Source organism: Nothobranchius furzeri, chromosome 10, assembly GCF_043380555.1.
Source record: "Nothobranchius furzeri strain GRZ-AD chromosome 10, NfurGRZ-RIMD1, whole genome shotgun sequence".
In the NCBI taxonomy this organism is placed as follows: domain Eukaryota; kingdom Metazoa; phylum Chordata; class Actinopteri; order Cyprinodontiformes; family Nothobranchiidae; genus Nothobranchius; species Nothobranchius furzeri.
Window position 1 is genome coordinate 22,931,652 of NC_091750.1, and position 24,764 is coordinate 22,956,415.

At 41.3% G+C, this 24,764-nt stretch overlaps 1 protein-coding gene and 1 long non-coding RNA gene across 2 annotated transcripts in view; both read right to left on the minus strand.

The window, feature by feature from the left end:
- The window catches only part of LOC139072149 (uncharacterized), a 496,796-nt gene that overhangs the window by 30,318 nt on the left and 441,714 nt on the right, over positions 1–24,764 (minus strand). The window lies entirely within an intron of this gene.
- Positions 5,451–6,163, minus strand: LOC139072334 (uncharacterized). The gene is made up of 3 exons (XR_011521853.1): positions 6,028–6,163; positions 5,590–5,647; positions 5,451–5,515 (listed from the first exon to the last, which is right to left on the minus strand). It is a non-coding gene; the product is annotated as an uncharacterized lncRNA (long non-coding RNA).

The following is a 24,764-nucleotide window of genomic DNA, read 5'->3' on the forward strand; positions in this document are numbered from 1 at the left end:
CTTCTGTCACGATGTAGGAGGTGGAGATGATGGACCATGTGTGGTTGAGCTGAGCAGGAGGTAAAAATGCAGGCTTCAGAAAAAGTAAAAATGGTTTAATGGCAGTATGGGATGAACAGGAACACCAGCAGACAGCAACAGCAATGAACTGACAAAGGACAGGGGCAAAACAGGTGGTTTAAATACAGAGGGCTAATTAGGGAAACATGGGCAGGTAAACGAGGGACAGGTGAGAACAATAAGGGTAATCATGGCAGGAGAGGAACACAGTCAGGCGGGTAGGGGCAGATCGTGACACCTTCATGATGTCATGATGTAATCACATACTTATTTAATTGTTAATGTCTTAAAAATTCAGAAATGTTTTAATTTTTTTTTACCTTGAACAGTTCACTGAGCTTGCACTGTCACTGAGGTGGAAGCTGGAATCAACAGCAGACACCTCACATCTTGGCCTTTTCAGGAGGTGTGGATGCTGCTCTGGGACCTTCTGGAAGATGAATTTCCGTCATGGTCCCTGTGTCACAAGACACACTGCGGCTGTGAGCTCTATAAAAACAAAGAAGCAGCACATTTATAAACGTTTAAAAGAGCATAAAATCACGTGTAACAATCTGTAAAACAAATTAAAACTAGAAGGTAATAAAATGTTTACATAGAAGATTATTAAAAATAATTCACCTTTGCTACGGGTAACACCACGTCAGCCTGGACAAGTGCATTCTTGCAGATTACTAAATCAGTCTGACAGCCAATGTCTTGGGTAGATTTAGCCTGAAAAAAAAATAGAAGCACATTGATGTTTATAAAGTCAGATAAAATACAAAAGAAACTGACCCATATAGGCGCTTTATAACATTCCTAGTGTGTGATGTTATTATAACGTAAAAGTCAGTAAAATATGATGTGGAGAGCCTGAAATGTGACCTCCTGAACAGAATTCCTCACGGAACCGGGTCACGCTGCTGGATTTCACGCTGTAATGCTGTCTGTCAACTAGTGCTGCATTAGTTAGAGTCACTGTTGTACAATTACCGACTGACACATAAACAACCCGAATTTTCTCTGAGCCTGACAGTCATGTGGACCGTTTTGTCGGCCAGGGCTTCGAGATATGTTCCGATTCGCCGCTGATTCTAACCTTACATCCCGTTCCACATTTTGTGAACTTGACAAATCAGCCCGAAGGCAGTGCAGGCTGATATTAGCTAAATGGAGTGAACCACGTCTCTCAAACTTTGCATTTAGGAAGGGAATTGTCTTTAGAAGATGTTAAAACTTTTATTTAGCTCACTCACCTCAGACTGTAGCCCGTCATGGTGGGGGAGCAGAGTCGGTGGGCTGTATCTAAATCGCGGAAGAGCCACGGTGGGCACAGCCTCCCTCTTGGAACGGAGACGTGAAGAATCGCGGGTAAAATGCTGGTTGCAAACTACAGCACCAGGCGGGAGCTGAATCTTTTCCAGACACGCAACCACTGGCACCTAATTTCTAAGTCCAGCGGAAAGGAGTGCAACCCGACAGAGCTCCGCAACCATACTACACTACACCATCTCACCATGCTAACACGATATGGAGCACTAAACCTGAACTACTTTCCTAATTACACTAACAGCCAAACAGTAACTAAAGTACAATATCCAACAGCCAAGCTAACACTAAATAAGTATGTATAACACTAAAAGCTATGCTAAAGACTAGGATATGCTAATGCTATATGCTAATGCTGAACTACGGCTAACCTCCTACATTCGCTTAAAAATCCAACTCCCAACTCGCCACAAGGCGTGGCCGAGACTCCCGATGCTTTTATAACGTTGACACAGAGCTGCTACGTAGTACTCTACTGGTTTACGTAGTATCTTACTCTTTAGCCATTGGCTAAAATGTATTCAAAAAGAGTCAAATTCTATGTTTTAAGCTGAAGGTGGAGCTATACTGTGGTATTTAGGCAGAATTTTTAATTTTTAAAGAAAATGCACCAAAATGCTAAAATAATTAATACACACATTTAAAACACTATTAGACACTCATTTATACAGTTCATCAGCAAAAAAAAAAAGTTCATTTAGACGTTACTTGCTCTTTAAAGAAGTAGTCCAGTTACACCTTTGTGGGCTCATAACTTTGCTTCTGAATATCCTAGAGAGGTCAGGTTTGTTTTAGAGTACTCCAATCAACAGCCCCTACAACCACAAGAAGGAATGGAGTCATTAGCACTTATGGTTTGTAAATGGCACCCAGAATTATGTTGCACGAAGCACAATTTCACATCATTCTGGGTCCATTTGTGTGAAAACAAGGTCCAATCAGGCTGAAACGTTACAAGAAGGTAGAATCTATTGAGTTGTAAGTGATCTAAATGTTTCATGATGATAGCCCTTTCCTAAGGGGGTCAAACCATGTCCCAAAGGTCACCCGATCTGGTGTCAATTTAAAGAAGTAGTCCAGTTACACATTTGTGGGCTTATAACTTGGCTTCTGAATGTCCTAGAGAGGTCAGGTTTGTTTTAGAGTACTCCAATCAACAGCCCCTACAACCACAAGAAGGAATGTTTGTAAATGGCACCCAGAAGTATGTTGCACAAAGCACAATTTCACATCATTCTGGGTTCATTTGTGTGAAAACAAGGTCCAATCAGGCTGAAACGTTACAGGAAGGTAGAATCTATTGAGTTGTAAGTGATCTGAACGTTTCATGATGATAGGACTTTCCTAAGGGGGTCAAACCATGTCCCAGAGGTCACCGGATCTGGTATCAATTTAAAGAAGTAGTCCAGTTACACATTTGTGGGCTTATAACTTGGCTTCTGAATGTCCTAGAGAGATCAAGTTTGTTTTAGTGTACTCCAATCAACAGCCCCTACAACCACAAAAAGGAATGGAGTCATTAGCACTTATGGTTTGTAAATGGCACCCAGAATTATGTTGCACGAAGCACAATTTCACATCATTCTGGGTCCATTTGAGTGAAAACAAGGTCCAATCAGGCTGAAACGTTACAAGAAGGTAGAATCTATTGAGTTGTAAGTGATCTGAACATTTCATGATGATCGCACATTCCTATAGGGGGTGAAACCATGTCGCAAAGGTCACCGGGCCTGGTGTCACTTTAAAGAAGTAGTCCAGTTACACCTTTGTGGGCTTATAACTTGGCTTCTGAATGTCCTAGAGAGGTCAGGTTTGTTTTAGTGTGCTCCAATGAACAGCCCCTACAACCACAAAAAGGAATGGAGTCATTAGCACTTATGGTTTGTAAATGGCACCCAGAATTATGTTGCACGAAGCACAATTTCACATCATTCTGGGTCCATTTGTGTGAAAACAAGGTCCAATCAGGCTGAAACGTTACTAGAAGGTAGAATCTATTGAGTTGTAAGTGATCTGAACGTTTCATGATGATCGCACATTCCTATAGGGGGTCAAACCATGTCCCAAAGGTCACCGGGCCTGGTGTCACTTTAAAGAAGTAGTCCAGTTACACATTTGTGGGCTTATAACTTGGCTTCTGAATGTCCTAGAGAGAGCAGGTTTGTTTCAGAGTACTCCAATCAACAGCCCCTACAACCACAAAAAGGAATGGAGTCATTAGCACTTATGGTTTGTAAATGGCACCCAGAAGTATGTTGCACGAAGCACAATTTCACATCATTCTGGGTTCATTTGTGTGAAAACAAGGTCCAATCAGGCTGAAACGTTACAGGAAGGTAGAATCTATTGAGTTGTAAGTGATCTGATCGTTTCATGATGACAGCACTTTCCTAAGGGGGTCAAACCATGTCCCAAAGGTCACCGGATCTGGTGTCAATTTAAAGAAGTAGTCCAGTTACACATTTGTGGGCTTATAACTTGGCTTCTGAATGTCCTACAGAGATCAAGTTTGTTTTAGTGTACTCCAATCAACAGCCCCTACAACCACAAAAAGGAATGGAGTCATTAGCACTTATGGTTTGTAAATGGCTCCCAGAATTATGTTGCACGAAGCACAATTTCACATCATTCTGGGTCCATTTGAGTGAAAACAAGGTCCAATCAGGCTGAAACGTTACAAGAAGGTAGAATCTATTGAGTTGTAAGTGATCTGAACATTTCATGATGATCGCACATTCCTATAGGGGGTCAAACCATGTCCCAAAGGTCACCGGGCCTGGTGTCACTTTAAAGAAGTTGTCACTCCCCCCTCAGAGTCTTACTCCACCCACGTATCAATTTTAAAAACTGCAACATTAGTAGGCGTTGCCTGGAGGACCGAGAGGGCGGAGCCACGGCAGTGACGAAACGATGGCTAACTAGACGAAGCTAGCTCCCTTCACTCTGAGCAGTCATTAGAAGTGGAGTCCGTTTCTCCCCCTCCTTACACAGACACTCGAGAAGAAAGGGACCAAGTCTATTTGGAGGAGACAAGCGGACCTGAGCCTTATTGTTTTGAGCTTGTGAGTTGCCTGAAACTACAGGAACCGACCCAACAGAACCATCTCTGAATGTAAGTAGCCGTTAGCCATAGCATCAGATTAGCTGCAGGGTTTGTCTCCACGGCCCTAATATTCAGCATATGTTAGAGGTTTATCTGCGTCAACACACCTGGCTTTAATCAGCAACAAATAGCTGAGCTGCTTAACAGCTAATCCAACCTGTTAAAAGCATGAAAACCACTGAAACGTGCTGGATAGCACCTCTGGGCTCAAGTTACAGTCTGCTGCATAGTTATGAAACTACCCCATGAGAAAATTATTCTGTAATGTGTTCAGCCCACTAAAACTGCCCTGATTTCATTATTTACCGATACTATTTGCTCTTGGTTGCAGGTGGTCCTCTGGTGTCTGCAGCTGCTCTCCTGCTGGTGTCGTCAGGATCAGGAGCTTCCAGAAGAATGTGCCTTTCAATGACTCTTTCCCCCCTTATTTGTTATTAAATATCAATTTATATATTTCCTGTTTTTGTTCATGTCCATAAATACTTAAACATGCTTGAAATTAAAACGAGCTTTTAACAGTGAGGTGCTAGTTTAATTCATCACAATAGACAATTAAACATGCGACAATGTGATAATCAATTAATGTAATTTATAATTAACCATTAAAATATCAAAACTGGAATCTAAATGAGATATATGGCAGCACAAAAAACTTGTCAAACACAATATTTATTATAATAATTGTAGGCAGACAGGAGACAGAGCTGATGGAGGTTCTCAGTCATGGAAGGATGGCTGAAGGCTTTCCAGGAACAGGAGATGTGGTTTTGTCTCTTCTCTCTCTATTCTGCCAGATGAGCTGATAGGTTACAGGTGTGTGAGGACGTCCTCATGCTGTCATAACCAGATGACAGGAGTCATCAGGTGATCAGCCAGGCTAATGATGAGATGCAGAAAGAAAACAAATCATGCAGAAAGAAAACAAATCCAGGACAGTGTATAGTAATAAAATAATATGTGGTGTTGCTCACCTTATGTGCTCTTATAGAGTATTAATGTGTGCCTGCCTCATGGTGTAGAGTCCATATTTTGCTGAGTGTCCTGCAATAATGCAGGTTATTAGTTAATTTACTTTTGATAGCAAAAACAAAATATTTAAAGTATAAATTATTTACCAGGTGAATCAGCTCACACGTCACCACCAAGTGTCACAGGGCCAGAATCAGTAGCCTCCTTCTGTCACGATGTAGGAGGTGGAGATGATGGACCATGTGTGGTTGAGCTGAGCAGGAGGTAAAAATGCAGGCTTCAGAAAAAGTAAAAATGGTTTAATGGCAGTATGGGATGAACAGGAACACCAGCAGACAGCAACAGCAATGAACTGACAAAGGACAGGGGCAAAACAGGTGGTTTAAATACAGAGGGCTAATTAGGGAAACATGGGCAGGTAAACGAGGGACAGGTGAGAACAATAAGGGTAATCATGGCAGGAGAGGAACACAGTCAGGCGGGTAGGGGCAGATCGTGACACCTTCATGATGTCATGATGTAATCACATACTTATTTAATTGTTAATGTCTTAAAAATTCAGAAATGTTTTAATTTTTTTTTACCTTGAACAGTTCACTGAGCTTGCACTGTCACTGAGGTGGAAGCTGGAATCAACAGCAGACACCTCACATCTTGGCCTTTTCAGGAGGTGTGGATGCTGCTCTGGGACCTTCTGGAAGATGAATTTCCGTCATGGTCCCTGTGTCACAAGACACATTGCGGCTGTGAGCTCTATAAAAACAAAGAAGCAGCACATTTATAAACGTTTAAAAGAGCATACAATCACGTTTAACAATCTGTAAAACAAATTAAAACTAGAAGGTAATAAAATGTTTAAATAGAAGATTATTAAAAATAATTCACCTTTGCTACGGGTAACACCACGTCAGCCTGGACAAGTGCATTCTTGCAGATTACTAAATCAGTCTGACAGCCAATGTCTTGGGTAGATTTAGCCTGAAAAAAAAAATAGAAGCACATTGATGTTTATAAAGTCAGATAAAATACAAAAGAAACTGACCCATATAGGCGCTTTATAACATTCCTAGTGTGTGATGTTATTATAACGTAAAAGTCAGTAAAATATGATGTGGAGAGCCTGAAATGTGACCTCCTGAACAGAATTCCTCACGGAACCGGGTCACGCTGCTGGATTTCACGCTGTAATGCTGTCTGTCAACTAGTGCTGCATTAGTTAGAGTCACTGTTGTACAATTACCGACTGACACAAAAACAACCCGAATTTTCTCTGAGCCTGACAGTCATGTGGACCGTTTTGTCGGCCAGGGCTTCGAGATATGTTCCGATTCGCCGCTGATTCTAACCTTACATCCCGTTCCACATTTTGTGAACTTGACAAATCAGCCCGAAGGCAGTGCAGGCTGATATTAGCTAAATGGAGTGAACCACGTCTCTCAAACTTTGCATTTAGGAAGGGAATTGTCTTTAGAAGATGTTAAAACTTTTATTTAGCTCACTCACCTCAGACTGTAGCCCGTCATGGTGGGGGAGCAGAGTCGGTGGGCTGTATCTAAATCGCGGAAGAGCCACGGTGGGCACAGCCTCCCTCTTGGAACGGAGACGTGAAGAATCGCGGGTAAAATGCTGATTGCAAACTACAGCACCAGGCGGGAGCTGAATCTTTTCCAGACACGCAACCACTGGCACCTAATTTCTAAGTCCAGCGGAAAGGAGTGCAACCCGACAGAGCTCCGCAACCATACTACACTACACCATCTCACCATGCTAACACGATATGGAGCACTAAACCTGAACTACTTTCCTAATTACACTAACAGCCAAACAGTAACTAAAGTACAATATCCAACAGCCAAGCTAACACTAAATAAGTATGTATAACACTAAAAGCTATGCTAAAGACTAGGATATGCTAATGCTATATGCTAATGCTGAACTACGGCTAACCTCCTACATTCGCTTGCAAATCCAACTCCCAACTCGCCACAAGGCGTGGCCGAGACTCCCGATGCTTTTATAACGTTGACACAGAGCTGCTACGTAGTACTCTACTGGTTTACGTAGTATCTTACTCTTTAGCCATTGGCTAAAATGTATTCAAAAAGAGTCAAATTCTATGTTTTAAGCTGAAGGTGGAGCTATACTGTGGTATTTAGGCAGAATTTTTAATTTTTAAAGAAAATGCACCAAAATGCTAAAATAATTAATACACACATTTAAAACACTATTAGACACTCATTTATACAGTTCATCAGCAAAAAAAAAGTTAATTTAGACGTTACTTGCTCTTTAAAGAAGTAGTCCAGTTACACCTTTGTGGGCTCATAACTTTGCTTCTGAATATCCTAGAGAGGTCAGGTTTGTTTTAGAGTACTCCAATCAACAGCCCCTACAACCACAAAAAGGAATGGAGTCATTAGCACTTATGGTTTGTAAATGGCACCCAGAATTATGTTGCACGAAGCACAATTTCACATCATTCTGGGTCCATTTGTGTGAAAACAAGGTCCAATCAGGCTGAAACGTTACATGAAGGTAGAATCTATTGAGTTGTAAGTGATCTAAATGTTTCATGATGATAGCCCTTTCCTAAGGGGGTCAAACCATGTCCCAAAGGTCACCCGATCTGGTGTCAATTTAAAGAAGTAGTCCAGTTACACATTTGTGGGCTTATAACTTGGCTTCTGAATGTCCTAGAGAGATCAGGTTTGTTTTAGTGTACTCCAATCAACAGCCCCTACAACCACAAAAAGGAATGGAGTCATTAGCACTTATGGTTTTTAAATGGCACCCAGAATTATGTTGCACGAAGCACAATTTCACATCATTCTGGGTTCATTTGTGTGAAAACAAGGTCCAATCAGGCTGAAACGTTACAGGAAGGTAGAATCTATTGAGTTGTAAGTGATCTGAATGTTTCATGATGATAGCACTTTCCTAAGGGGGTCAAACCATGTCCCAGAGGTCACCGGATCTGGTGTCAATTTAAAGAAGTAGTCCAGTTACACATTTGTGGGCTTATAACTTGGCTTCTGAATGTACTAGAGAGATCAGATTTGTTTCAGAGTACTCCAAACAACAGCCCCTACAACCACAAAAAGGAATGGAGTCATTAGCACTTATGGTTTTTAAATTGCACCCAGAATTATGTTGCACGAAGCACAATTTCACATCATTCTGGGTTCATTTGTGTGAAAACAAGGTCCAATCAGGCTGAAACGTTACAGGAAGGTAAAATCTATTGAGTTGTAAGTGATCTGAACGTTTCATGATGATAGGAATTTCCTACGGGGGTCAAACCATGTCCCAGAGGTCACCGGATCTGGTATCAATTTAAATAAGTAGTCCAGTTACACATTTGTGGGCTTATAACTTGGCTTCTGAATGTCCTAGAGAGATCAGGTTTGTTTTAGTGTACTCCAATCAACAGCCCCTACAACCACAAAAAGGAATGGAGTCATTAGCACTTATGGTTTTTAAATGGCACCCAGAATTATGTTGCACGAAGCACAATTTCACATCATTCTGGGTTCATTTGTGTGAAAACAAGGTCCAATCAGGCTGAAACGTTACAGGAAGGTAGAATCTATTGAGTTGTAAGTGATCTGAATGTTTCATGATGATAGCACTTTCCTAAGGGGGTCAAACCATGTCCCAGAGGTCACCGGAACTGGTGTCAATTTAAAGAAGTAGTCCAGTTACACATTTGTGGGCTTATAACTTGGCTTCTGAATGTACTAGAGAGATCAGATTTGTTTCAGAGTACTCCAATCAACAGCCCCTACAACCACAAAAAGGAATGGAGTCATTAGCACTTATGGTTTTTAAAATGCACCCAGAATTATGTTGCACGAAGCACAATTTCACATCATTCTGGGTTCATTTGTGTGAAAACAAGGTCCAATCAGGCTGAAACGTTACAGGAAGGTAAAATCTATTGAGTTGTAAGTGATCTGAACGTTTCATGATGATAGGACTTTCCTAAGGGGGTCAAACCATGTCCCAGAGGTCACCGGATCTGGTATCAATTAAAATAAGTAGTCCAGTTACACATTTGTGGGCTTATAACTTGGCTTCTGAATGTCCTAGAGAGATCAGGTTTGTTTCAGAGTACTCCAATCAACAGCCCCTACAACCACAAAAAGGAATGTAGTCATTAGCACTTATGGTTTGTAAATGGCACCCAGAAGTATGTTGCACGAAGCACAATTTCACATCATTCTGGGTTCATTTGTGTGAAAACAAGGTCCAATCAGGCTGAAACGTTACAGGAAGGTAGAATCTATTGAGTTGTAAGTGATCTGAACGTTTCATGATGACAGCACTTTCCTAAGGGGGTCAAACCATGTCCCAAAGGTCACCGGATCGGGTGTCAATTTAAAGAAGTAGTCCAGTTACACATTTGTGGGCTTATAACTTGGCTTCTGAATGTCCTAGAGAGATCAAGTTTTTTTTAGTGTACTCCAATCAACAGCCCCTACAACCACAAAAAGGAATGGAGTCATTAGCACTTATGGTTTGTAAATGGCACCCAGAAATATGTTACACGAAGCACAATTTCACATCATTCTGGGTCCATTTGAGTGAAAACAAGGTCCAATCAGGCTGAAACGTTACAAGAAGGTAGAATCTATTGAGTTGTAAGTGATCTGAACGTTTCATGATGATCGCACATTCCTATAGGGGGTCAAACCATGTCGCAAAGGTCACCGGGCCTGGTGTCACTTTAAAGAAGTAGTCCAGTTACACCTTTGTGGGCTTATAACTTGGCTTCTGAATGTCCTAGAGAGGTCAGGTTTGTTTTAATGTGCTCCAATCAACAGCCCCTACAACCACAAAAAGGAATGGAGTCATTAGCACTTATGGTTTGTAAATGGCACCCAGAATTATGTTGCACGAAGCACAATTTTACATCATTCTGGGTCCATTTGAGTGAAAACAAGGTCCAATCAGGCTGAAACGTTACAAGAAGGTAGAATCTATTGAGTTGTAAGTGATCTGAACGTTTCATGATGATCACACATTCCTATAGGGGGTCAAACCATGTCCCAAAGGTCACCGGGCCTGGTGTCACTTTAAAGAAGTAGTCCAGTTACACCTTTGTGGGCTCATAACTTTGCTTCTGAATATCCTAGAGAGGTCAGGTTTGTTTTAGAGTACTCCAATCAACAGCCCCTACAACCACAAAAAGGAATGGAGTCATTAGCACTTATGGTTTGTAAATGGCACCCAGAATTATGTTGCACGAAGCACAATTTCACATCATTCTGGGTTCATTTGTGTGAAAACAAGGTCCAATCAGGCTGAAACGTTACAGGAAGGTAGAATCTATTGAGTTGTAAGTGATCTAAATGTTTCATGATGATAGCCCTTTCCTAAGGGGGTCAAACCATGTCCCAAAGGTCACCCGATCTGGTGTCAATTTAAAGAAGTAGTCCAGTTACACATTTGTGGGCTTATAACTTGGCTTCTGAATGTCCTAGAGAGATCAGGTTTGTTTTAGTGTACTCCAATCAACAGCCCCTACAACCACAAAAAGGAATGGAGTCATTAGCACTTATGGTTTTTAAATGGCACCCAGAACTATGTTGCACGAAGCACAATTTCACATCATTCTGGGTTCATTTGTGTGAAAACAAGGTCCAATCAGGCTGAAACGTTACAGGAAGGTAGAATCTATTGAGTTGTAAGTGATCTGAATGTTTCATGATGATAGCACTTTCCTAAGGGGGTCAAACCATGTCCCAGAGGTCACCGGATCTGGTGTCAATTTAAAGAAGTAGTCCAGTTACACATTTGTGGGCTTATAACTTGGCTTCTGAATGTACTAGAGAGATCAGATTTGTTTCAGAGTACTCCAATCAACAGCCCCTAAAACCACAAAAAGGAATGGAGTCATTAGCACTTATGGTTTTTAAATTGCACCCAGAATTATGTTGCACGAAGCACAATTTCACATCATTCTGGGTTCATTTGTGTGAAAACAAGGTCCAATCAGGCTGAAACGTTACAGGAAGGTAAAATCTATTGAGTTGTAAGTGATCTGAACGTTTCATGATGATAGGACTTTCCTAAGGGGGTCAAACCATGTCCCAGAGGTCACCGGATCTGGTATCAATTTAAATAAGTAGTCCAGTTACACATTTGTGGGCTTATAACTTGGCTTCTGAATGTCCTAGAGAGATCAGGTTTGTTTTAGTGTACTCCAATCAACAGCCCCTACAACCACAAAAAGGAATGGAGTCATTAGCACTTATGGTTTTTAAATGGCACCCATAATTATGATGCACGAAGCACAATTTCACATCATTCTGGGTTCATTTGTGTGAAAACAAGGTCCAATCAGGCTGAAACGTTACAGGAAGGTAGAATCTATTGAGTTGTAAGTGATCTGAATGTTTCATGATGATAGCACTTTCCTAAGGGGGTCAAACCATGTCCCAGAGGTCACCGGAACTGGTGTCAATTTAAAGAAGTAGTCCAGTTACACATTTGTGGGCTTATAACTTGGCTTCTGAATGTACTAGAGAGATCAGATTTGTTTCAGAGTACTCCAATCAACAGCCCCTACAACCACAAAAAGGAATGGAGTCATTAGCACTTATGGTTTTTAAAATGCACCCAGAATTATGTTGCACGAAGCACAATTTCACATCATTCTGGGTTCATTTGTGTGAAAACAAGGTCCAATCAGGCTGAAACGTTACAGGAAGGTAAAATCTATTGAGTTGTAAGTGATCTGAACGTTTCATGATGATAGGACTTTCCTAAGGGGGTCAAACCATGTCCCAGAGGTCACCGGATCTGGTATCAATTAAAATAAGTAGTCCAGTTACACATTTGTGGGCTTATAACTTGGCTTCTGAATGTCCTAGAGAGATCAGGTTTGTTTCAGAGTACTCCAATCAACAGCCCCTACAACCACAAAAAGGAATGTAGTCATTAGCACTTATGGTTTGTAAATGGCACCCAGAAGTATGTTGCACGAAGCACAATTTCACATCATTCTGGGTTCATTTGTGTGAAAACAAGGTCCAATCAGGCTGAAACGTTACAGGAAGGTAGAATCTATTGAGTTGTAAGTGATCTGAACGTTTCATGATGACAGCACTTTCCTAAGGGGGTCAAACCATGTCCCAAAGGTCACCGGATCGGGTGTCAATTTAAAGAAGTAGTCCAGTTACACATTTGTGGGCTTATAACTTGGCTTCTGAATGTCCTAGAGAGATCAAGTTTTTTTTAGTGTACTCCAATCAACAGCCCCTACAACCACAAAAAGGAATGGAGTCATTAGCACTTATGGTTTGTAAATGGCACCCAGAAATATGTTACACGAAGCACAATTTCACATCATTCTGGGTCCATTTGAGTGAAAACAAGGTCCAATCAGGCTGAAACGTTACAAGAAGGTAGAATCTATTGAGTTGTAAGTGATCTGAACGTTTCATGATGATCGCACATTCCTATAGGGGGTCAAACCATGTCGCAAAGGTCACCGGGCCTGGTGTCACTTTAAAGAAGTAGTCCAGTTACACCTTTGTGGGCTTATAACTTGGCTTCTGAATGTCCTAGAGAGGTCAGGTTTGTTTTAATGTGCTCCAATCAACAGCCCCTACAACCACAAAAAGGAATGGAGTCATTAGCACTTATGGTTTGTAAATGGCACCCAGAATTATGTTGCACGAAGCACAATTTTACATCATTCTGGGTCCATTTGAGTGAAAACAAGGTCCAATCAGGCTGAAACGTTACAAGAAGGTAGAATCTATTGAGTTGTAAGTGATCTGAACGTTTCATGATGATCACACATTCCTATAGGGGGTCAAACCATGTCCCAAAGGTCACCGGGCCTGGTGTCACTTTAAAGAAGTAGTCCAGTTACACCTTTGTGGGCTCATAACTTTGCTTCTGAATATCCTAGAGAGGTCAGGTTTGTTTTAGAGTACTCCAATCAACAGCCCCTACAACCACAAAAAGGAATGGAGTCATTAGCACTTATGGTTTGTAAATGGCACCCAGAATTATGTTGCACGAAGCACAATTTCACATCATTCTGGGTTCATTTGTGTGAAAACAAGGTCCAATCAGGCTGAAACGTTACAGGAAGGTAGAATCTATTGAGTTGTAAGTGATCTAAATGTTTCATGATGATAGCCCTTTCCTAAGGGGGTCAAACCATGTCCCAAAGGTCACCCGATCTGGTGTCAATTTAAAGAAGTAGTCCAGTTACACATTTGTGGGCTTATAACTTGGCTTCTGAATGTCCTAGAGAGATCAGGTTTGTTTTAGTGTACTCCAATCAACAGCCCCTACAACCACAAAAAGGAATGGAGTCATTAGCACTTATGGTTTTTAAATGGCACCCAGAATTATGTTGCACGAAGCACAATTTCACATCATTCTGGGTTCATTTGTGTGAAAACAAGGTCCAATCAGGCTGAAACGTTACAGGAAGGTAGAATCTATTGAGTTGTAAGTGATCTGAATGTTTCATGATGATAGCACTTTCCTAAGGGGGTCAAACCATGTCCCAGAGGTCACCGGATCTGGTGTCAATTTAAAGAAGTAGTCCAGTTACACATTTGTGGGCTTATAACTTGGCTTCTGAATGTACTAGAGAGATCAGATTTGTTTCAGAGTACTCCAATCAACAGCCCCTAAAACCACAAAAAGGAATGGAGTCATTAGCACTTATGGTTTTTAAATTGCACCCAGAATTATGTTGCACGAAGCACAATTTCACATCATTCTGGGTTCATTTGTGTGAAAACAAGGTCCAATCAGGCTGAAACGTTACAGGAAGGTAAAATCTATTGAGTTGTAAGTGATCTGAACGTTTCATGATGATAGGACTTTCCTAAGGGGGTCAAACCATGTCCCAGAGGTCACCGGATCTGGTATCAATTTAAATAAGTAGTCCAGTTACACATTTGTGGGCTTATAACTTGGCTTCTGAATGTCCTAGAGAGATCAGGTTTGTTTTAGTGTACTCCAATCAACAGCCCCTACAACCACAAAAAGGAATGGAGTCATTAGCACTTATGGTTTTTAAATGGCACCCATAATTATGATGCACGAAGCACAATTTCACATCATTCTGGGTTCATTTGTGTGAAAACAAGGTCCAATCAGGCTGAAACGTTACAGGAAGGTAGAATCTATTGAGTTGTAAGTGATCTGAATGTTTCATGATGATAGCACTTTCCTAAGGGGGTCAAACCATGTCCCAGAGGTCACCGGAACTGGTGTCAATTTAAAGAAGTAGTCCAGTTACACATTTGTGGGCTTATAACTTGGCTTCTGAATGTACTAGAGAGATCAGATTTGTTTCAGAGTACTCCAATCAACAGCCCCTACAACCACAAAAAGGAATGGAGTCATTAGCACTTATGGTTTTTAAATTGCACCCAGAATTATGTTGCACGAAGCACAATTTCACAACATTCTGGGTTCATTTGTGTGAAAACAAGGTCCAGTCAGGCTGAAACGTTACAGGAAGGTAAAATCTATTGAGTTGTAAGTGATCTGAACGTTTCATGATGATAGGACTTTCCTAAGGGGGTCAAACCATGTCCCAGAGGTCACCGGATCTGGTATCAATTAAAATAAGTAGTCCAGTTACACATTTGTGGGCTTATAACTTGGCTTCTGAATGTCCTAGAGAGATCAGGTTTGTTTCTGAGTACTCCAATCAACAGCCCCTACAACCACAAAAAGGAATGGAGTCATTAGCACTTATGGTTTGTAAATGGCACCCAGAAGTATGTTGCACGAAGCACAATTTCACATCATTCTGGGTTCATTTGTGTGAAAACAAGGTCCAATCAGGCTGAAACGTTACAGGAAGGTAGAATCTATTGAGTTGTAAGTGATCTGAATGTTTCATGATGACAGCACTTTCCTAAGGGGGTCAAACCATGTCCCAAAGGTCACCGGATCGGGTGTCAATTTAAAGAAGTAGTCCAGTTACACATTTGTGGGCTTATAACTTGGCTTCTGAATGTCCTAGAGAGATCAGGTTTGTTTCTGAGTACTCCAATCAACAGCCCCTACAACCACAAAAAGGAATGGAGTCATTAGCACTTATGGTTTGTAAATGGCACCCAGAAATATGTTACACGAAGCACAATTTCACATCATTCTGGGTCCATTTGAGTGAAAACAAGGTCCAATCAGGCTGAAACGTTACAAGAAGGTAGAATCTATTGAGTTGTAAGTGATCTGAACGTTTCATGATGATCGCACATTCCTATAGGGGGTCAAACCATGTCGCAAAGGTCACCGGGCCTGGTGTCACTTTAAAGAAGTAGTCCAGTTATACCTTTGTGGGCTTATAACTTGGCTTCTGAATGTCCTAGAGAGGTCAGGTTTGTTTTAATGTGCTCCAATCAACAGCCCCTACAACCACAAAAAGGAATGGAGTCATTAGCACTTATGGTTTGTAAATGGCACCCAGAATTATGTTGCACGAAGCACAATTTCACATCATTCTGGGTCCATTTGTGTGAAAACAAGGTCCAATCAGGCTGAAACGTTACAAGAAGGTAGAATCTTTTGAGTTGTAAGTGATCTGAACGTTTCATGATGATCGCACATTCCTATAGGGGGTCAAACCATGTCCCAAAGGTCACCGGGCCTGGTGTCACTTTAAAGAAGTAGTCCAGTTACATCTTTGTGGGCTTATAACTTGGCTTCTGAATGTCCTAGAGAGATCAGGTTTGTTTTAGTGTACTCCAATCAACAGCCCCTACAACCACAAAAAGGAATGGAGTCATTAGCACTTATGGTTTGTAAATGGCACCCAGAAGTATGTTGCACGAAGCACAATTTCACATCATTCTGGGTTCATTTGTGTGAAAACAAGGTCCAATCAGGCTGAAACGTTACAGGAAGGTAGAATCTATTGAGTTGTAAGTGATCTGAACGTTTCATGATGACAGCACTTTCCTAAGGGGGTCAAACCATGTCCCAAAGGTCACCGGATCTGGTGTCAATTTAAAGAAGTAGTCCAGTTACACATTTGTGGGCTTATAACTTGGCTTCTGAATGTCCTAGAGAGATCAAGTTTGTTTTAGTGTACTCCAATCAACAGCCCCTACAACCACAAAAAGGAATGGAGTCATTAGCACTTATGGTTTGTAAATGGCACCCAGAATTATGTTGCACGAAGCACAATTTTACATCATTCTGGGTCCATTTGAGTGAAAACAAGGTCCAATCAGGCTGAAACGTTACAAGAAGGTAGAATCTATTGAGTTGTAAGTGATCTGAACGTTTCATGATGATCACACATTCCTATAGGGGGTCAAACCATGTCCCAAAGGTCACCGGGCCTGGTGTCACTTTAAAGAAGTAGTCCAGTTACACCTTTGTGGGCTCATAACTTTGCTTCTGAATATCCTAGAGAGGTCAGGTTTGTTTTAGAGTACTCCAATCAACAGCCCCTACAACCACAAAAAGGAATGGAGTCATTAGCACTTATGGTTTGTAAATGGCACCCAGAATTATGTTGCACGAAGCACAATTTCACATCATTCTGGGTTCATTTGTGTGAAAACAAGGTCCAATCAGGCTGAAACGTTACAGGAAGGTAGAATCTATTGAGTTGTAAGTTATCTGAATGTTTCATGATGATAGCACTTTCCTAAGGGGGTCAAACCATGTCCCAGAGGTCACCGGATCTGGTATCAATTTAAAGAAGTAGTCCAGTTACACATTTGTGGGCTTATAACTTGGCTTCTGAATGTCCTAGAGAGATCAGGTTTGTTTCAGAGTACTTCAATCAACAGCCCCTACAACCACAAAAAGGAATGGAGTCATTAGCACTTATGGTTTGTAAATGGCACCCAGAAGTATGTTGCACGAAGCACAATTTCACATCATTCTGGGTTCATTTGTGTGAAATCAAGGTCCAATCAGGCTGAAACGTTACAGGAAGGTAGAATCCATTGAGTTGTAAGTGATCTGAACGTTTCATGATGACAGCACTTTCCTAAGGGGGTCAAACCATGTCCCAAAGGTCACCGGGCCTGGTGTCACTTTAAAGAAATAGTCCAGTTACACCTTTGTGGGCTTATAACTTGGCTTCTGAATGTCCTAGAGAGGTCAGGTTTGTTTTAGTGTACTCCAATCAACAGCCCCTACAACCACAAAAAGGAATGGAGTCATTAGCACTTATGGTTTGTAAATGGCACCCAGAATTATGTTGCACGAAGCACAATTTCACATGATTCTGGGTCCATTTGTGTGAAAACAAGGTCCAATCAGGCTGAAACGTTACAAGAAGGTAGAATCTATTGAGTTGTAAGTGATCTGAACGTTTCATGATGATTGCACATTCCTATAGGGGGTAAAACCATGTCCCAAAGGTCACCGGGCCTGGTGTCACTTTAAAGAAGTAGTCCAGTTACATCTTTGTGGGCTTATAACTTGGCTTCTGAATGTCCTAGAGAGATCAGGTTTGTTTTAGTGTACTCCAATCAACAGCCCCTACAACCACAAAAAGGAATGGAGTCATTAGCACTCATGGTTTGTAAATGGCACCCAGAAGTATGTTGCACGAAGCACAATTTCACATCATTCTGGGTTCATTTGTGTGAAAACAAGGTCCAATCAGGCTGAAACGTTACAGGAAGGTAGAATCTATTGAGTTGTAAGTGATCTGAACGTTTCATGATGACAGCACTTTCCTAAGGGGGTCAAACCATGTCCCAAAGGTCACCGGATCTGGTGTCACTTTAAAGAAGTAGTCCAGTTACACATTTGTGGGCGTATTACTTGGCTTCTGAATGTCCTAGAGAGATCAAGTTTGTTTTAGTGTACTCGAATCAACAGCCCCTACAACCACAAAATGGAATGGAGTCATCAGCACTTATGGTTTGTAAATGGCACCCAGAATTATGTTGCACGAAGCACAATTTCACATCATTCTGGGTCCATTTAAGTGAAAACAAGGTCCAATCAGGCTGAAACGTTACAAGAAGGTAGAATCTATTGAGTTGTAAGTGATCTGAACGTTTCATGATGATCGCACATTCCTATAGGGGGTCAAACCATGTCCCAAAGGTCACCGGGCCTGGTGTCACTTTAAAGAAGTAGTTCAGTTACACCTTTGTGGGCTCATAACTTGGCTTCTGAATATCCTAGAGAGGTCAGGTTTGTTTTAGAGTACTCCAAGTAAGAGCCCCTATTACCTCAAAAAGGAATGGAGTTATTAGCACTTATTGTTTTTAAATGGCACCCAGAATTATGTTGCACGGAGCACAATTTCACATCATTCTGGGTCCATTTGTGTGAAAACAAGGTCCAATCAGGCTGAAACGTTACAAGAAGGTAGAATCTATTGAGTTGTAAGTGATCTGAACATTTCATGATGATCGCATATTCCTAAGTGGGTCAAACCATGTCCCAAAGGTCACCGGATCTGGTGTCACTTTAAAGAAGTAGTCCAGTTACACCTTTGTGGGCTTATAACTTGGCTTCTGAATGTCCTAGAGAGATCAAGTTTGTTTTAGTGTACTCCAATCAACAGCCCCTACAACCACAAAAAGGAATGGAGTCATTAGCACTTATGGTTTGTAAATGGCACCCAGAATTATGTTGCACGAAGCACAATTTCACATCATTCTGGGTCCATTTGAGTGAAAACAAGGTCCAATCAGGCTAAAACGTTACAAGAAGGTAGAATCTATTGAGTTGTAAGTGATCTGAACGTTTCATGATGATCGCACATTCCTATAGGGGGTCAAACCATGTCCCAAAGGTCACCGGGCCTGGTGTCACTTTAAAGTAGTCCAGTTACATCTTTGTGGGCTTATAACTTGGCTTCTGAATGTCCTAGAGAGATCAGGTTTGTTTTAGTGTACTCCAATCAACAGCCTCTACAACCACAAAAAGGAATGGAGTCATTAGCACTTATGGTTTGTAAATGGTACCCAGAAGTATGTTGCACGAAGCACAATTTCACATCATTCTGGGATCATTTGTGTGAAAACAAGGTCCAATCAGGCTGAAACGTTACAGGAAGGTAGAATCTATTGAGTTGTAAGAGATCTGAACGTTTCATGATGACAGCACTTTCCTAAGGGGGTCAAACCATGTCCCAAAGGTCACCGGATCTGGTGTCAATTTAAAGAAATAGTCCAGTTACACATTTGTGGGCTTATAACTTGGCTTCTGAATGTCCTAGAGAGATCAAGTTTGTTTTAGTGTACTCCAATCAACAGCCCCTACAACCACAAAAAGGAATGGAGTCATTAGCACTTATGGTTTGTAAATGGCACCCAGAATTATGTTGCACGAAGCACAATTTTACATCATTCTGGGTCCATTTGAGTGAAAACAAGGTCCAATCAGGCTGAAACGTTACAAGAAGGTAGAATCTATTGAGTTGTAAGTGATCTGAACGTTTCATGATGATCACACATTCCTATAGGGGGTCAAACCATGTCCCAAAGGTCACCGGGCCTGGTGTCACTTTAAAGAAGTAGTCCAGTTACACCTTTGTGGGCTCATAACTTTGCTTCTGAATATCCTAGAGAGGTCAGGTTTGTTTTAGAGTACTCCAATCAACAGCCCCTACAACGACAAAAAGGAATGGAGTCATTAGCACTTATGGTTTGTAAATGGCACCCAGAATTATGTTGCACGAAGCACAATTTCACATCATTCTGGGTTCATTTGTGTGAAAACAAGGTCCAATCAGGCTGAAACGTTACAGGAAGGTAGAATCTATTGAGTTGTAAGTGATCTGAATGTTTCATGATGATAGCACTTTCCTAAGGGGGTCAAACCATGTCCCAAAGGTCACCGGATCTGGTGTCAATTTAAATAAGTAGTCCAGTTACACATTTGTGGGCTTATAACTTGGCTTCTGAATGTCCTAGAGAGATCAGGTTTGTTTTAATGTACTCCAATCAACAGCCCCTACAACCACAAAAAGGAATGGAGTCATTAGCACTTATGGTTTTTAAATGGCACCCAGAATTATGTTGCACGAAGCACAATTTCACATCATTCTGGGTTCATTTGTGTGAAAACAAGGTCCAATCAGGCTGAAACGTTACAGGAAGGTAGAATCTATTGAGTTGTAAGTGATCTGAACGTTTCATGATGATAGCACTTTCCTAAGGGGGTCAAACCATGTCCCAGATGTCACCGGATCTGGTATCAATTTAAAGAAGTATTCCAGTTACACATTTGTGGGCTTATAACTTGGCTTCTGAATGTCCTAGAGAGATCAGGTTTGTTTCAGAGTACTCCAATCAACAGCCCCTACAACCACAAAAAGGAATGGAGTCATTAGCACTTATGGTTTGTAAATGGCACCCAGAAGTATGTTGCACGAAGCACAATTTCACATCATTCTGGGTTCATTTGTGTGAAATCAAGGTCCAATCAGGCTGAAACGTTACAGGAAGGTAGAATCCATTGAGTTGTAAGTGATCTGAACGTTTCATGATGACAGCACTTTCCTAAGGGGGTCAAACCATGTCCCAAAGGTCACCGGGCCTGGTGTCACTTTAAAGAAGTAGTCCAGTTACACCTTTGTGGGCTTATAACTTGGCTTCTGAATGTCCTAGAGAGGTCAGGTTTGTTTTAGTGTACTCCAATCAACGGCCCCTACAACCACAAAAAGGAATGGAGTCATTAGCACTCATGGTTTGTAAATGGCACCCAGAAGTATGTTGCACGAAGCACAATTTCACATCATTCTGGGTTCATTTGTGTGAAAACAAGGTCCAATCAGGCTGAAACGTTACAGGAAGGTAGAATCTATTGAGTTGTAAGTGATCTGAACGTTTCATGATGACAGCACTTTCCTAAGGGGGTCAAACCATGTCCCAAAGGTCACCGGATCTGGTGTCACTTTAAAGAAGTAGTCCAGTTACACATTTGTGGGCGTATTACTTGGCTTCTGAATGTCCTAGAGAGATCAAGTTTGTTTTAGTGTACTCCAATCAACAGCCCCTACAACCCCAAAAAGGAATGGAGTCATTAGCACTTATGGTTTGTAAATGGCACCCAGAATTATGTTGCACGAAGCACAATTTCACATCATTCTGGGTCCATTTGAGTGAAAACAAGGTCCAATCAGGCTGAAACGTTACAAGAAGGTAGAATCTATTGAGTTGTAAGTGATCTGAACGTTTCATGATGATCGCACATTCCTATAGGGGGTCAAACCATGTCCCAAAGGTCACCGTGCCTGGTGTCACTTTGAAGAAGTAGTTCAGTTACACCTTTGTGGGCTCATAACTTGGCTTCTGAATATCCTAGAGAGGTCAGGTTTGTTTTAGAGTACTCCAATCAACAGCCCCTACAACCACAAAAAGGAATGGAGTCATTAGCACTTATGGTTTGTAAATGGCACCCAGAATTACGTTGCATGAAGCACAATTTCACATCATTCTGGGTCCATTTGTGTGAAAACAAGGTCCAATCAGGCTGAAACGTTACAAGAAGGTAGAATCTATTGAGTTGTAAGTGATCTAAATGTTTCATGATGATAGCCCTTTCCTAAGGGGGTCAAACCATGTCCCAAAGGTCACCGGATCTTTTGTCAATTTAAAGAAGTAGTCCAGTTACACATTTGTGGGCTTATAACTTGGCTTCTGAATGTCCTAGAGAGATCAGGTTTGTTTTAGTGTAGTCCAATCAACAGCCCCTACAACCACAAAAAGGAATGGAGTCATTAGCACTTATGGTTGGTAAATGGCACCCAGAATTACGTTGCATGAAGCACAATTTCACATCATTCTGGGTCCATTTGTGTGAAAACAAGGTCCAATCAGGCTGAAACGTTACAAGAAGGTAGAATCTATTGAGTTGTAAGTGATCTAAATGTTTCATGATGATAGCCCTTTCCTAAGGGGGTCAAACCATGTCCCAAAGTTCACCGGATCTTTTGTCAATTTAAAGAAGTAGTCCAGTTACACATTTGTGGGCTTATAACTTGGCTTCTGAATGTCCTAGAGAGATCAGGTTTGTTTTAGTGTACTCCAATCAACAGCCCCTACAACCACAAAAAGGAATGGAGTCATTAGCACTTATGGTTTGTAAATGGCACCCAGAATTATGTTGCACGAAGCACAATTTCACATCATTCTGGGTCCATTTGTGTGAAAACAAGGTCCAATCAGGCTGAAACGTTACAAGAAGGTAGAATCTATTGAGTTGTAAGTGATCTGAACGTTTCATGATGATCGCACATTCCTATAGGGGGTCAAACCATGTCCCAAAGGTCACCGGGCCTGGTGTCACTTTAAAGAAGTAGTCCAGTTACATCTTTGTGGGCTTATAACTTGGCTTCTGAATGTCCTAGAGAGATCAGGTTTGTTTTAGTGTACTCCAATCAACAGCCTCTACAACCACAAAAAGGAATGGAGTCATTAGCACTTATGGTTTGTAAATGGCACCCAGAAGTATGTTGCACGAAGCACAATTTCACATCATTCTGGGTTCATTTGTGTGAAAACAAGGTCCAATCAGGCTGAAACGTTACAGAAAGGTAGAATCTATTGAGTTGTAAGAGATCTGAACGTTTCATGATGACAGCACTTTCCTAAGGGGGTCAAACCATGTCCCAAAGGTCACCGGATCTGGTGTCAATTTAAAGAAGTAGTCCAGTTACACATTTGTGGGCTTATAACTTGGCTTCTGAATGTCCTAGAGAGATCAAGTTTGTTTTAGTGTACTCCAATCAACAGCCCCTACAACCACAAAAAGGAATGGAGTCATTAGCACTTATGGTTTGTAAATGGCACCCAGAATTATGTTGCACGAAGCACAATTTTACATCATTCTGGGTCCATTTTAGTGAAAACAAGGTCCAATCAGGCTGAAACGTTACAAGAAGGTAGAATCTATTGAGTTGTAAGTGATCTGAACGTTTCATGATGATCACACATTTCTATAGGGGGTCAAACCATGTCCCAAAGGTCACCGGGCCTGGTGTCACTTTAAAGAAGTAGTCCAGTTACACCTTTGTGGGCTCATAACTTTGCTTCTGAATATCCTAGAGAGGTCAGGTTTGTTTTAGAGTACTCCAATCAACAGCCCCTACAACCACAAAAAGGAATGGAGTCATTAGCACTCATGGTTTGTAAATGGCACCCAGAAGTATGTTGCACGAAGCACAATTTCACATCATTCTGGGTTCATTTGTGTGAAAACAAGGTCCAATCAGGCTGAAACGTTACAGGAAGGTAGAATCTATTGAGTTGTAAGTGATCTGAACGTTTCATGATGACAGCACTTTCCTAAGGGGGTCAAACCATGTCCCAAAGGTCACCGGATCTGGTGTCACTTTAAAGAAGTAGTCCAGTTACACATTTGTGGGCGTATTACTTGGCTTCTGAATGTCCTAGAGAGATCAAGTTTGTTTTAGTGTACTCGAATCAACAGCCCCTACAACCACAAAATGGAATGGAGTCATTAGCACTTATGGTTTGTAAATGGCACCCAGAATTATGTTGCACGAAGCACAATTTCACATCATTCTGGGTCCATTTAAGTGAAAACAAGGTCCAATCAGGCTGAAACGTTACAAGAAGGTAGAATCTATTGAGTTGTAAGTGATCTGAACGTTTCATGATGATCGCACATTCCTATAGGGGGTCAAACCATGTCCCAAAGGTCACCGGGCCTGGTGTCACTTTAAAGAAGTAGTTCAGTTACACCTTTGTGGGCTCATAACTTGGCTTCTGAATATCCTAGAGAGGTCAGGTTTGTTTTAGAGTACTCCAAGTAAGAGCCCCTATTACCTCAAAAAGGAATGGAGTTATTAGCACTTATTGTTTTTAAATGGCACCCAGAATTATGTTGCACGGAGCACAATTTCACATCATTCTGGGTCCATTTGTGTGAAAACAAGGTCCAAACAGGCTGAAACGTTACAAGAAGGTAGAATCTATTGAGTTGTAAGTGATCTGAACATTTCATGATGATCGCATATTCCTAAGTGGGTCAAACCATGTCCCAAAGGTCACCGGATCTGGTGTCACTTTAAAGAAGTAGTCCAGTTACACCTTTGTGGGCTTATAACTTGGCTTCTGAATGTCCTAGAGAGATCAAGTTTGTTTTAGTGTACTCCAATCAACAGCCCCTACAACCACAAAAAGGAATGGAGTCATTAGCACTTATGGTTTGTAAATGGCACCCAGAATTATGTTGCACGAAGCACAATTTCACATCATTCTGGGTCCATTTGAGTGAAAACAAGGTCCAATCAGGCTAAAACGTTACAAGAAGGTAGAATCTATTGAGTTGTAAGTGATCTGAACGTTTCATGATGATCGCACATTCCTATAGGGGGTCAAAC